Here is a 12,822-nt window from a genome sequence, read left to right on the forward strand (position 1 = left end):
TTTCTCTGACACTAAATCCTTTAAAATGGAGGTCTGTATCAATGCCTTTGAGAACCACTGCAGTATACATAGCTTCATGTCTCCCTGACCTGGTGGGTGAATGTGAATGTCGATCATCTTTCAATCCTTGAAAACTAACCAAACACAACATGCTTGTTTGTAAAACAGCATGGATGTTTGTTTTTTGTTTTTTTTACATGAAATCAACTTAATTCACCTACAGCAGGGATACTCAAATAGATTTACCTGTGGGCCACATTACAAAAATGGCAAGGGACCAGGGGCCAGTAGATAAAATTACGACATTAATGATACTTGATAACTTCTCTCTTTCAATTGCTTTATTTTCGCAAAATGTATCAAATTACCATTTCCGCAATTTCCGCAATTTCCATTTCCGCAATTTCCACCATTTCCGCAATTTCCGCAATTACCATTTCCGCAATTTCCGCAATTTCCATTTCCGCAATTTCCATTTCCACCATTTCCGCAATTTCCATTTCCACAATTTCCGCAATTTCCATTTCCATTTCCAACTATTAATGGCAGCTGGGTTTCATCATTCAAATAAAATAGAATTCTGTCCGTTTAGCTATAAAATTATGTCAGGGAATAGGGATACACAGTATATGTCTTTCATTTGCATTGCATCCCCCCCCCCCCCCCCCCCAAGCTTTTATTTTCGTTCGAGTAATAGTACAACTCTAATAGTATTACTTATAATAATGTAATTAAAGATAACTTCATTCAGATTTATTTATTTTTATTTCATTTTCCAGATTTTTTTTTCTTCTTTTTTTTTAGATTTTCATTGGTGGGCCAGTCATAATGGTCCCGCGGGCCTGATGTGGCCCGCGGGCCTGAGGTTGAGTATCACTGACCTACAGTACCTTATATTTGAAGACAATATAATGAGGCCTTTCCTGGCAGTACCGACAATTAGCACTTCATTTCTACGGGAACATCATCACAGAAGAAGACGACACATTTATATCAGTCAGAAAGCTAACACAAACTGCACTTCTTTGATATAACCTTTTTCTCATTTATTTTAAGTTCATTTCAATGATTTTAAGCAATTTTCATGTCTTTGTAAAAGCATCTCATGACTGTTAATCGGTTAATGATCATTCAAGCTGTTATGGAGATTGGTTCACATTAGATCGCATTGACATTCATACATTTTAAGTCTCATTAGTCGACATATGTTCAATTATGACACTTTATTGATATGTTTATATTCTTTTCTTGAAAATATAAAAAGATAGATCATGAACATTCCATTGAAATATACTTTATACAGTTCTTGATGAGTTAGTTGTTCTTTGTGTTCCGTTTCAAAAATAAAATCCGGCATTATCCGGCAGATACATCAGTGACCACCATCTTCTCCCTTAATGTATTCTCCTCCTGTGACCACAGTACAATGGAATAGTACCTAAGTCTGTTTTATGAAGCATGATGGCATGGAAGATGGACCTAAAACATATTTTTTTCTTTCATCTTTGGAATGCATGATGCATGTGTAAATCATATTGGGAAAGGTGTACAGTATATGTGTATAATGTATTTGCTAACATATGATGTTAAGTAAGAATCTTTAAAAAAAATATCTATCCACTATGATAATGGCATCTGTTTTGAAAACAATTTCCATCGTTTTGTTAGTATTCAAAAAGTTAGTATTCATTTTTAGTTAGCCTCGTATTCAAATTTGGTGCAGTTAATGGTTACTAAGTCAATTTATAGCAAGTCATAAAGCCACTAGAGATGTGGTTTCAATCATCTGAGCTGATGACAGAACATCAGAAACTCTGAGATTGTACGTTGTCTGAATTATGCCGAGTTGTGTGGTGGTCGTGCACCAAAGATAGCCGAAATACAAGATCACAACACGCCGCGGTTTGTAGATCTGTTATTTGCGATGCGCGACAGCACGCAACCTAGTATGAATCAAAGAGTCAGTTATCATTGGCATTAGCGGTGCAGATTGCATATCCTCAGTTCAAACAAAGAAAACCAAAAAGGAAATCATGATATGTTTTGGCTTTAAAATGGCAGGCACAAAAAGTAAAGGAGTAGGGCTTGTGGAGGTATACCATGACAGATAAAGACCACATAACACTTTCTCAACTAGAGCATCAGGCCATAGTACTGTGGAAACTATACACAACAATATTGAGGTTAACAGTGGCAATTTCTGACCACATAAAAGTATATATATTTTGTTTGGTCATTTGGTTATGTGATACTTATGCAGCCAATGGTGACTCCTTTGCCATTAACCTTCGTTTATACTCCATCATACAACCGGGTTGAAAGACGTATAATGTCAAAGCATAAACGAGGTTGAATGGTTCAGAAGCAGTCTTAAAAGGATAAAACAGACTTAGTACTCCGACATTGTATCTCATTCCGTTCAACGTGACAAAATCAAATGGCAGTATTACGCAATAGGAAAGGAAAGACATCTTTTTCCGCCTGGCGTGAGGATGAGAAACCACAATGTACAGAATGAAGCAATGGCCAACTCAGGAATCAGTGATGGGGAAACTAAATCAAACAGCAATACTTTAGCTAAAATCTCAAACTGCTGGGTGACGCAGAGTTTGCAAGCATGCACACCATTCCGTGTTATAAAGCCCCGTTATAGTACTTGGTTGCTGTTATGCACCGAAAATAGCCGATCTACAAGCTCACAAGCTTTGAGCTTGTAGATCTGCAATTTCCGGTGCACAGCACATTGCACAACAAAGTAACAATCAGATTATGAGCCTCTGAAATATTCATAAACCCCTCACTTTGTGACCCACAAAACCAATGTCTCTTACTGCCTTTTAAAATAGGAACAGACATTTTTTTAAAAGGTAAAGGGGAACAAAAAAAAAATCCTGCTTCTGACCATTTTTTTTGCAAGTAGACACAAAGTTCTAGACCCTGTAAAACCAATGCAGACCCAACAAAACCCTTGAATTGTCTCTTGTCTATACCACGCTCCTGAGTCTTGTCTACTGGTAATCCTCAAATTCTAAAGCAACCAAGGATATTTAACAGCTGCCTTAGTGCTAACATACGTTGCTGTGCGACCGTGTCACTTGATGAAAACATCAGGTTTCCAATTGAAAAACGTTAAGGTCGTGCGAGTCTTTGCGACAAAGTAAAGATTAGGCTTTAGATTAGCCCTGGACCAGCCAGGGTGTTCAAACACTCTCATGGATTACCAACCACGGACGAGATACTCGGAGAGCCACCATGTACGACCCGACCTGCTCAACAGTGGGAAGTCTTGATACATGTATTTCTACGCTACCCTTTCATTTCCACTCGGGTGGCCACTGGCATCTGTCAACCAATTTCTTCCTCTTTCTATTTATAAAGTACTTCAATGACATCAGTTTGGAAGCTCTGGGTCTTTATATATGGGGGATACCCCGCATGACTTTGTTGAGTGCTGCGGCGAGCTGCCAACGAGCCAATGGGACGACGGCAACACCATGAGGTTAATGGCGGATGCAAGACCTGACCACCAAAAAACAACAAATACGAGCTACCTCTACACACCCATGCTGACACTGTTAAGAGTGTGCGTAGTGTTCAGTTGTCTCTCGAAGGAAGACGTTTGCTGCTCTACAACACGGCACAGTGTTTAGTTATATCGGGACTGGAGTCATGAGTAACAACAAAAGGGAGTTTAAGGGGTACGTTATGTCAAGACTGCCCGACCTCCACACCCCTCAAGAGTGACAATCAAATCATAATGCATGCGTTTTTTATACACATCACTGTGAGGTGTTCACATTATCTTTATCTATATAGTAGAATTTCTATTATGGAAGAAAAATAAATTAGCAAACCACCTACATCCACACACACCGTCAACACACCTGAGTCCTTTATAAGACACACAAACTTTGGGAATGGCAGTTGGTTCCATCATGCAAACCTGAAATCTCTCTTGACTATTGACCATTACAGTATCTCTCTTGAACAATCAGTGGATTGTGATTGGATAACTTCAACTTTGACTCCCACCACGTCCCTCCCGAGGAGCAGTGGAAGAAGACTGCCTATCTCAGCAAAACAACCCTGCCACGGGACATCCAAAGACTTTACGAATCTCTAGACATTAGGCATAGGAGATAGCCACGCGGAGCTCCGTTTGCCCTGCTACAATCATATGACAGTTCATGTATATTATTGCCAAAGGAAAAAAGCAAGCTTTTTATAATTATCGACCAACAGTGGTGGAGAGTAAATCTACTTGAGTACTGTACTTAAGTACAGTTTCTGAGGATCTGTACTTTAGTTGAGTGTTTGCATTTTTGGATACTTTTACACTTCAAAAACAACATTTTGAAATGAAATTATTAATTAATCACTACTGCTAAATCAGATCTTAAATTAAAGCATGTGCTTTTGAATACTGAAGCAGATTTAAAAGAAAGTACTGCACCACTTTAACTCGAGTACAACGTTGACAGAGCAACTTTAAGGTGTAGTTGAGTCATATTTGATCAGGAGTATCTATACTTTGACTCAAGTACTTTGTCCACCACTGATAATTGTCGACCAGTAAAGCCGCTGTACAGAGAGCTGATGTTGTACAAGTGCTGCTGCTACGACAGTTGTGCAAATGAATCAAGGGAGGAGAACATGTAGTTTGCAGGTGAGAACAGAGGGGAACATCTCCAGTCCTAATGGTATGCGGTTGGCTAGGTCTTCTGATTGAACACATGGTAGTGGTGAAAATACGCTGCTCGTATAAGTATAACGCAACACAATAGGTGAAAACCAATGGCAATGGCAAGGGTCCAAAATGTTGGAATGAGGGCAGGATTGCGGGGCAGTAGTAGCAGAGAGATTTCATCAAACTAAACAGAGTTCAGGGTGTACTTTGCAAACATTTCAATATTCACATTTTTTTTTCAACTTTTCAAAACAAAATATAGCTCTTCTCTGTCATTATAATCTTTTTTTAAACATTAATTGCATATAACATTTTTTAAATTCATTTTATATATATTTTTTGTATCTCTAGCACCCTTGTCTTCAACTAAGGGCTTGCAGAAAAGACAGTCATGCAGAGTAGTCATGCTGGTAAACAAAGTTACAAAAAATGCATTCTTCTTTTTTTTTTTTCTTCTTCATTTGTTTATCACAGCGTCCATCTTTAGTAGACCCGCATGTCTTTCTTTGCAGACATGAGTCTGTCATTGCTTGTTGGGGTTTCTAAATAACAAACACGCTTTCCAGTGCTCGAGGGGATGATGACTCTCACACCCGTCACAAAACCTCTTTTCCCCCATGACTTTGAGTCCCTTCCGGGTTCCCAAATTCACACTCTGCATCAGATTTTTTTTTCCTTCCCTCACAATCCGGCTTCTTTCTTCCAATGAACTTCCTCTGAAGCCATTCATAGTTGATTTGTTTATCAAAATATAGATTTGTTCTCTTTGTACACTTCCTACTCCCACGACCACACACTTTTCCTGTAGGTCCATTTCTTCTGGGTTGCCTGTGTAGCTCATGGTCTCCTCTGGGGGCCATCCTCATCTTGACGTAGGCTAGACGTGCCCTTGAAGCAGTCGTTGGCAGCACGAGCGGACAAGAGAGGAATGGGGCAGTATATACCGGAGGGTGCCTGATTGGCAGTGTAGGCCTTTTGTGTCTTGGGGATTTCTTGCCCGATTGGTCCCTTTCAAAATCGCAACAGAGGGTAGCAGGCTAATTGGACACTTCAAGAATATCCTTGTGGTAGAGGCATCCTGTGCACTGTAATTTAAGCAGACCCATGGCCCTCTTTATTAGGCAAAGAGGGATAGTGGTCTCTGGGCTTTGAGCTTTGTCTCGCTCTGGCAGGCGGTGTGCCGTTTATGATTGATGTGTGCAGAATGTCAGTCACTCTCACACATGACGTAGCTTTTCTTTCTTTTTTCATGTGCATAAGGAAACGGGTTAAGAGGCAGTTTAAGGACTTACTATTCACTTCTGTGAGAGGAATTACATTTCTACTTCGGAATCGTACCAAACAGAAGCAATGGCAGTATCAAGAAGTGTGTTCAAACCTTAAAATGGAATATTTCTCCTAATCTATATTACATCACACAAAGCTCAGTCAGCAAGTGCATGCCACTGGACATTTTTGGTGTCTCACATCGATTTTAGGGGAAAGTACACATTGGTACATGAGAGACATAATGAACAAGGCTTTGCCCACCGTTTTGCTTCATAGTGAATGCTCCTGTATCTGATCATGAATCTGATCTTGGTCTGAGCTGATGCTACTGTACATGTGCTTTTTGTTGATGGTCACAAGTGCTTTTGATGATTTTGATTAAGTGTGGAAGTAAAGATGGCAGAATTCTTAACCTCATGGAAGTAAATGGAAGACTTAGGTTTAATGAACTGTAACTGCTCTACAAGTTACAAAATTGGAGGATGGCTATTATAATGATCCGCCATGTGCATGTTAAGTCAATGACTACTGTATATTGTTCTTTCACAGAATCTGACGCAACTTTTGGAATGTTACAGGTTTTGATGAGAAAGACTAATCCATTGTCTCTCATGTAGCCTATTACTGTATATGTTAAGGAATCCAAGAGGAGAGATGACATCTAAAAAACATCCTTTCAATGCATAAATTCCTTTCTTCAAACTGTTGATGGAAAAGTAAAGTTATTTCCCAGCCAACAAATGCTACAGTATGTTAGCAGAGATGCTACATTGTTCATCCAGTCCTGTGTGGAGCCATGTGGTTGTTCGGAATCTTTGCTCAGCTGATCAGCACGACAGATGGTGGTTGATCATCGTACAAGATAACGATGTCATCTGGAATGTTTTTATTTTTTTCCTTTTGTTTTGTTGGGGTTTCTTTCCTTCGTGATTAGCTTCTGGTGTCTCTCTTGTCACGCCATAGATCTCCTTTAAACTGTAGATCCGTGTCACATGTCACTTATGTGGCTCCACGCCGCTAATTTGTGATTACCGGTAACTGACTCTTCTTTAGAGAAAAGGGGCGAATGCTAGAAACTTAACACTGTGAAGACAAGAACAGAAATCCATTAATATTCAATTCATAGGAATTAGACAAATGTCAACCTAAATAATATTATTGACAATCACTGATTAGCAGTTAGCATTCATGTTTAGGTTGATTTATAGCAGTGTTCAACTAATATAAACCAATCTTTCACATCGATTGACAGTTATTTCAATTTCAATTAATTAAACATTTTTGAATCTAGCCAGTTACATGAATGTCCATCAAATTATTTCAATATGTTTTTTTTTCTGTTTCAATGTTACCAATACAAAATGGACAATAGGGAAATAATTGGGGATTAGCATTACCTGTGCACTGCTGCTTAACTGTGCATGTGAGAATGAAATGCATAATTTTGAATTGCATTGACATTTCTACTACAACTACAGTAAAAGGCTACCCGCAACATAATGATCCATGGTAGGCACATCAAGAATCTCACACACAGGTCAAATCAATCACAGCTGTGTCAAGCCTGATTCATACCTTGCCTCACACTGAGAATTCGCCTACCTACAAGCTCACGGTGTGCCGTGGATGCGGCGCGCTGTGAGCTTATAGGCCAGCTGTTCTCGGCTGGTCTCGGAGTGCAAGACCATCACGTGACAAAGAATAAATTAGGCTTCATCTGTGACATAAAGCTGAATGAAACATTGTTTCATTCACCAACCAACCACCCAACACCATGTTCTCCACTCTCCAACCAATCTAAATGAATACATACTGTAAGTAATGTTATTTGAACTATGGAAAAGCTTGTACTAAACAGGAACTTTTGATCCATGAAAATAATTCATAGAAAACCAAGTGTTGAATAGTTAGTCATTACAGTGTGTGTGTGTGTGTGTGTGTGTGTGTGTGTGTGCGTGCGTGCGTGCGTGCGTGTGTGTGTGTGTGTGTGTGTGTGTGCATGCGTACATACGTGCGTGCGTGTGTGTGTGTGTGTGTGTGGCTGTGTGCGTGCGTGAGTGCGTGCAAATATCTGCATTTGTTTAATGATAGACACTCATGCAGTACACTGTACACAACCCATCTACCCATGAACGCTTCACACACCCCAAAGAAGAATTACTGTACTGCACAAAGCATAGTAGAAAACTGCCATACAATGACACCATCTTAAGTGAGTGCACAGTGGCATCCCTAATAATTAGTATTGCACTGCATGTACAGTAAGTGCAAGCAGAGTGTCCATTCAGGCAAATACTTGTCACGTACAGTTGGCCAAAGTTTCAATTGCATACAGGTACGGCCAATAATTCTCTCAGCATGTGCTGGGTACGCAATGGCTATGGGTTAGGTTAAACACTTCTAATGCAGTCCAGTGAATGTGGAGCACACAACAACCCTAAAAAGAAAAGAGAGAGAAAACAGTATGCTTTTCATTTCTATTATTTCATCTCTTCTCAACTGTGCTTCCATTCAGGTCCCACTTAATTTGTCATTGTCCAATGTAAAAGATATGTAAAGAGAAAGGCTTCTGTAATGCAGAGAAACATGCTCTACAAAATTCAAGAAAAAAAACAAGAGAAATTATTATATCTCTGTGAAACTTATGTTTCACAGAGATGATAAAAGACTGACTTCAGTACACATTTGTACTCCCATGTGCATTTGGTTAAGTTTATTTATCACTGCACTTTGTATACCGGTAATTCTAATGTATGACTGCATGTTCAAACCAGAGTGAATGAAACCAAAACAAACTCATAGCACATGTAACCAAAACACAGAATAACAGCTTGTATTTATGTATTCATACATACTGTATTTGACTCCATAGTGTAAATTGTTACCCAAATAAACAAGTCAGAACCATAACCTGAAAGAAAACAATAATTTCTATATCTGTAAGTTATTACAAGATCAATAAAGGTATGTCATAATCATCAGTCAATTTGATCAAAAATTAAATAAAAAAAAGTTACAGTATCTGAAAACAATAAATACTTTTTGGAATAGCTCATGTTGCAGTTTTTATGAAATAGTCAACATCCAGCATCTGCCTTTTAAAAGGACAAAGAAAACAGTGGATCATTTTAGAATCGACATGAATCCCAAGCCCCCACTGACAAAGTATACATCAAAAATGTATTTCATATGAGTTTAATATATTCACATGTAGATACAGATATGTACATGTTCAGTTTTAACTATTGACTTATCAAGCATCACTTTGAATGTGGAGCTAGGTAAATCTAGCTACTTTGCATGAGTTCCTTAACACTGACTTGTACTTGGCTGTGCGCCGGTGTCGACATGGCAGGCACCACATGCCTAATAGCATGCAGTGTGGCAGATTGAGAGCTTGTAAATCGACTATTTTCAGTGTAGGACACCGGCGCGCAACCAAGTAAAAATTACCCTTCAATTGACTTTGCAGCCTCATAGAGGCACTTTCAACATCAGATTATTTTTGTTTCTTTAAACAATGTATATTTCAAAGTGTCCTAGGTGAATTTCATTGGGCACAACAATGTGAAATATCTACAGAAACAAAATTCTTCTCGCCGCTTTTGATACATTAAATTGCTAACATGAAGACATACAGTATTTTCATGTTGTGAATGCGATGCAACTGATCATTATCAATCATATCATTTGACATTTTCCTTGATTTCAACAACAAGAAAATAACATAGTATAGTCCAAGTATACTGGCATACCAGTAGCATTCATTCACATTGCACTTAAGATCAAACAGCATCCATGTGCATTCAAAAAGTCGAAGGAGGGTTTGAACACTGAGAGAACTGATGCTACCAAGAATGTTGTTAACTCTATGCTGAGACAACAATTTCCATCAGCTTTATGAAGCAACTCCAAAATTGTGTACAATCTAGAATCCTGCTATGTTGTGCAACATCTTCAAAAAGCACAAAATATGATACTAGTAAATATTGCATTGGGGCTTTATAAATATCTGACAGAAATTAATGACTCAATATTTCACTATGAGCAAGCATTATGTCATCTAGTGTTAGCATAAGATATGATCTACTCTTACTGAGATAACCATAACTTGAACCTTTATAAACATGTAAATTCATTGTCGTACATGTTATTTGTCACATTAATATTCAAGTCAGGTCCTGGCTTATATCCTAAATCTTGATACTGCATACCTAAATTCAGGTCCTCTGGAAGCACAAAGGTTTTGTGACAAAACACTTTTCTGATTGTATAATGAACTGCTAGATTAAGGATACTGGAATGGATTAACCCAACAGATTAGGTTTCTCTTTTACAAAGTATGAAAGTACTATATATACTTTTAGAATTGTTAGTTCGTTCTAAAGCACTTACAACTGTTTTGCTCATGGTTGGGGGACAGTTAAGTCGATCTACACATACTGTAGAGAACTTAGTAACAGAGAAATAGAACAGACCTTTGTTGACAAATGTTTGTTTAAATAGACATTGGTACAGAAAAATTCATTCCTCACAATGAAATACACATTACCAATACACATGCAAATATAAAAACGATTACAAAACTAAAATATTACTGTTATAAAATTAAAAAATGGCAGCTACAGTACAACATTAAAAAAAAAATGTAAGACCAGTAAGACAAGACCGACTTGAATCAGAACAAGACAAATGGCTCATGTCATTGTAATACTGTCAAGACATTTAGACTGTGAACATCTAAATTAAAGATAATAGGTGGATTGCCTATTAAATCTGTGCACATTCAAGATTAAAAATAGATTTGCATATTTACATATGTATGTGCACAACATGTTTCCAGCATTAATGTAATATTGCATGTATATTGCATATATGAGTATGTGTAATACATGTATTTAACTTTTTTGCTTTCATGACATAATGATCTATTTTTTATGACAATTGTAATCTTATTCAGCTAACTTTGTTTTAGTCTACCGTATATCAAAATGATAGAGCAGGGGTAAAAAGCTATGAAATGGTGTTTTCTTTTTCTTAAATCATACAAAAGGTGACAAAAGTAGCAGAACAGATATTTAGAAAAACTAAACATCCATTGTTAGAAAAGGTTTTTGATGAATGGTCAGCTGGGTTAAAATTACCTGCAGTTTGTTTGAAAATAGGTAATGTTTATGTTTTGTACTATGGATCATGTCTTATGTAGAATCCACACAGGCAAGCTCATTGTTTTAAAGCTAGTAAAGAAACGACTGTTAGTAAAGTGCTTGTACTGATAACTAATACAATATACAGTATCGACAAAGACAAATCCTTTTAAGCCCAATTTATACTTTGTATGCCTGTGGCGCGTGCTGAAAACACCTGATCTACAAGCTTGCAGTGAGCTTGTAGATCTGCTCTTTTTTTGCCACCAACGCATGACGTAGAATAAATTAATAATCTCTAGAATGGTGCAAATTACAGCAGTTTGAGTTGTCCCTAAAAGCATGGAGCATGATAGAGGGCAGTTTGTTTTGTACCAACCATTATCTTTCTGTATTGTTTTGACGCTGACATTGCTACTACCGATCAACAAAATCATGTTGCATGGTATTACATTGAAAGTGGTAAAAACAAATAAGAGTTGAAGGTACAGTAGTTGTTAATGTCGAGCTCAATTCCAGGGACACATGGCCTGGTTATTATATATACAATATATTTTGTTCTTTGGCTAAATGAATCCATGTCATTATCATATATCTGGACAGCATTCAGTGTGAATTCAGTGTGATTTGTTCCAGAAAGCACAAAAACAGATGTCAATCTACACACTTAATGCTAAGTTTTAAAACCTAACTGTGCACATGTTTTCATAATGTTCTCATTACTTAGCTTTAACGATGTCCTATTTATTTTTCCTACCCATTTCAAATATGTATCTTATTTATATATATTTCTCTTAGGAATTCAAAGTAAATGTATATTTCTTTTTCAAGCTAAACTTTTTATGTGACCCCATCAGCTAACCTGGTGCATGCATCATAAACCACTGTATTCACAAGACAAGAGGTCATTCTCTCTACATTCAAGATCATGTTGAGTTATTGCTATTGCTGTCGCGCATCGTGTCTTCGTGTCCAACTCTAATGGAGGTATGAGTGCTTTCTGTCCATAGCTAATCCACTGGATCTTTCAACATCCTATTAGTGAACCTCCGTTCAGCTACAAAATGGAGGGGATGGGGGATCGGCATCTGCGCAATTGTCCTGGAGTCTCATAGGTTTCAAAGGGCGCGCTAGTGATGGGAGTGAGGCGCAGGGACGACCCAGCCATGCCCGATATGTTATTCAAACTGCGAGATTTCTCATAGCCAGTCGCTTCAGGGAGTAAGAGTTAAACAATGGATTGAGCCGTGGGATTAAGGGGGTGGGGTTTTTTGTGTACAGTTAGAAATATTATTGTATGTCATGTCCAAAATGAATTATGAATGAAAAGAAAATCATACGTTTTTACGTTTAATGACAATATAGCCAGAGGGGGTGGATTGATGTTGATTGTGTGTTAAATGGTTGTATGGATAGTATTGAAACATGAACATGAGCATGTTATCAGATATTAGATGGTGTTCAAATTAAGAGAGTATGTCATCAGAGAATAGAACAATTTGAGTGTAAAACATTTTGAATGTTGTAAAATAATAACATTAAAGACATTTAAAGGACAGACAAGGACAGACATAGAGACAAGACAGGACAGGACAAAACAAGAAAATGCGAGTTATGATTTATGTCATTCATTTCTGTTCTTCTTCTCAAAACAGAAAAGCAAACGGTTTTCAAGATATTAAGGATTTAAACACCCAGATGGCCAGTTGAATAAAACAC

The 12,822-nt window shown here is 37.7% G+C and overlaps 1 pseudogene across 1 annotated transcript in view; it reads right to left on the minus strand.

The window, feature by feature from the left end:
- Nucleotides 1-1,047: 1,047 nt before the first annotated feature.
- LOC308332753 (voltage-gated potassium channel KCNC1-like) overlaps nt 1,048-12,822 on the minus strand; it is a 58,480-nt pseudogene continuing 46,705 nt past the window's right edge. The window contains exon 6 of the transcript XR_013966251.1: nt 1,048-7,039. The product of XR_013966251.1 is annotated as a voltage-gated potassium channel KCNC1-like (transcript). The remainder of the gene's footprint in view (nt 7,040-12,822) is intronic.

The sequence above is a fragment of the Protomyctophum bolini genome (assembly GCF_963924005.1).
Source record: "Protomyctophum bolini genome assembly, chromosome: 18".
Taxonomy (NCBI): Eukaryota; Metazoa; Chordata; class Actinopteri; order Myctophiformes; family Myctophidae; genus Protomyctophum; species Protomyctophum bolini.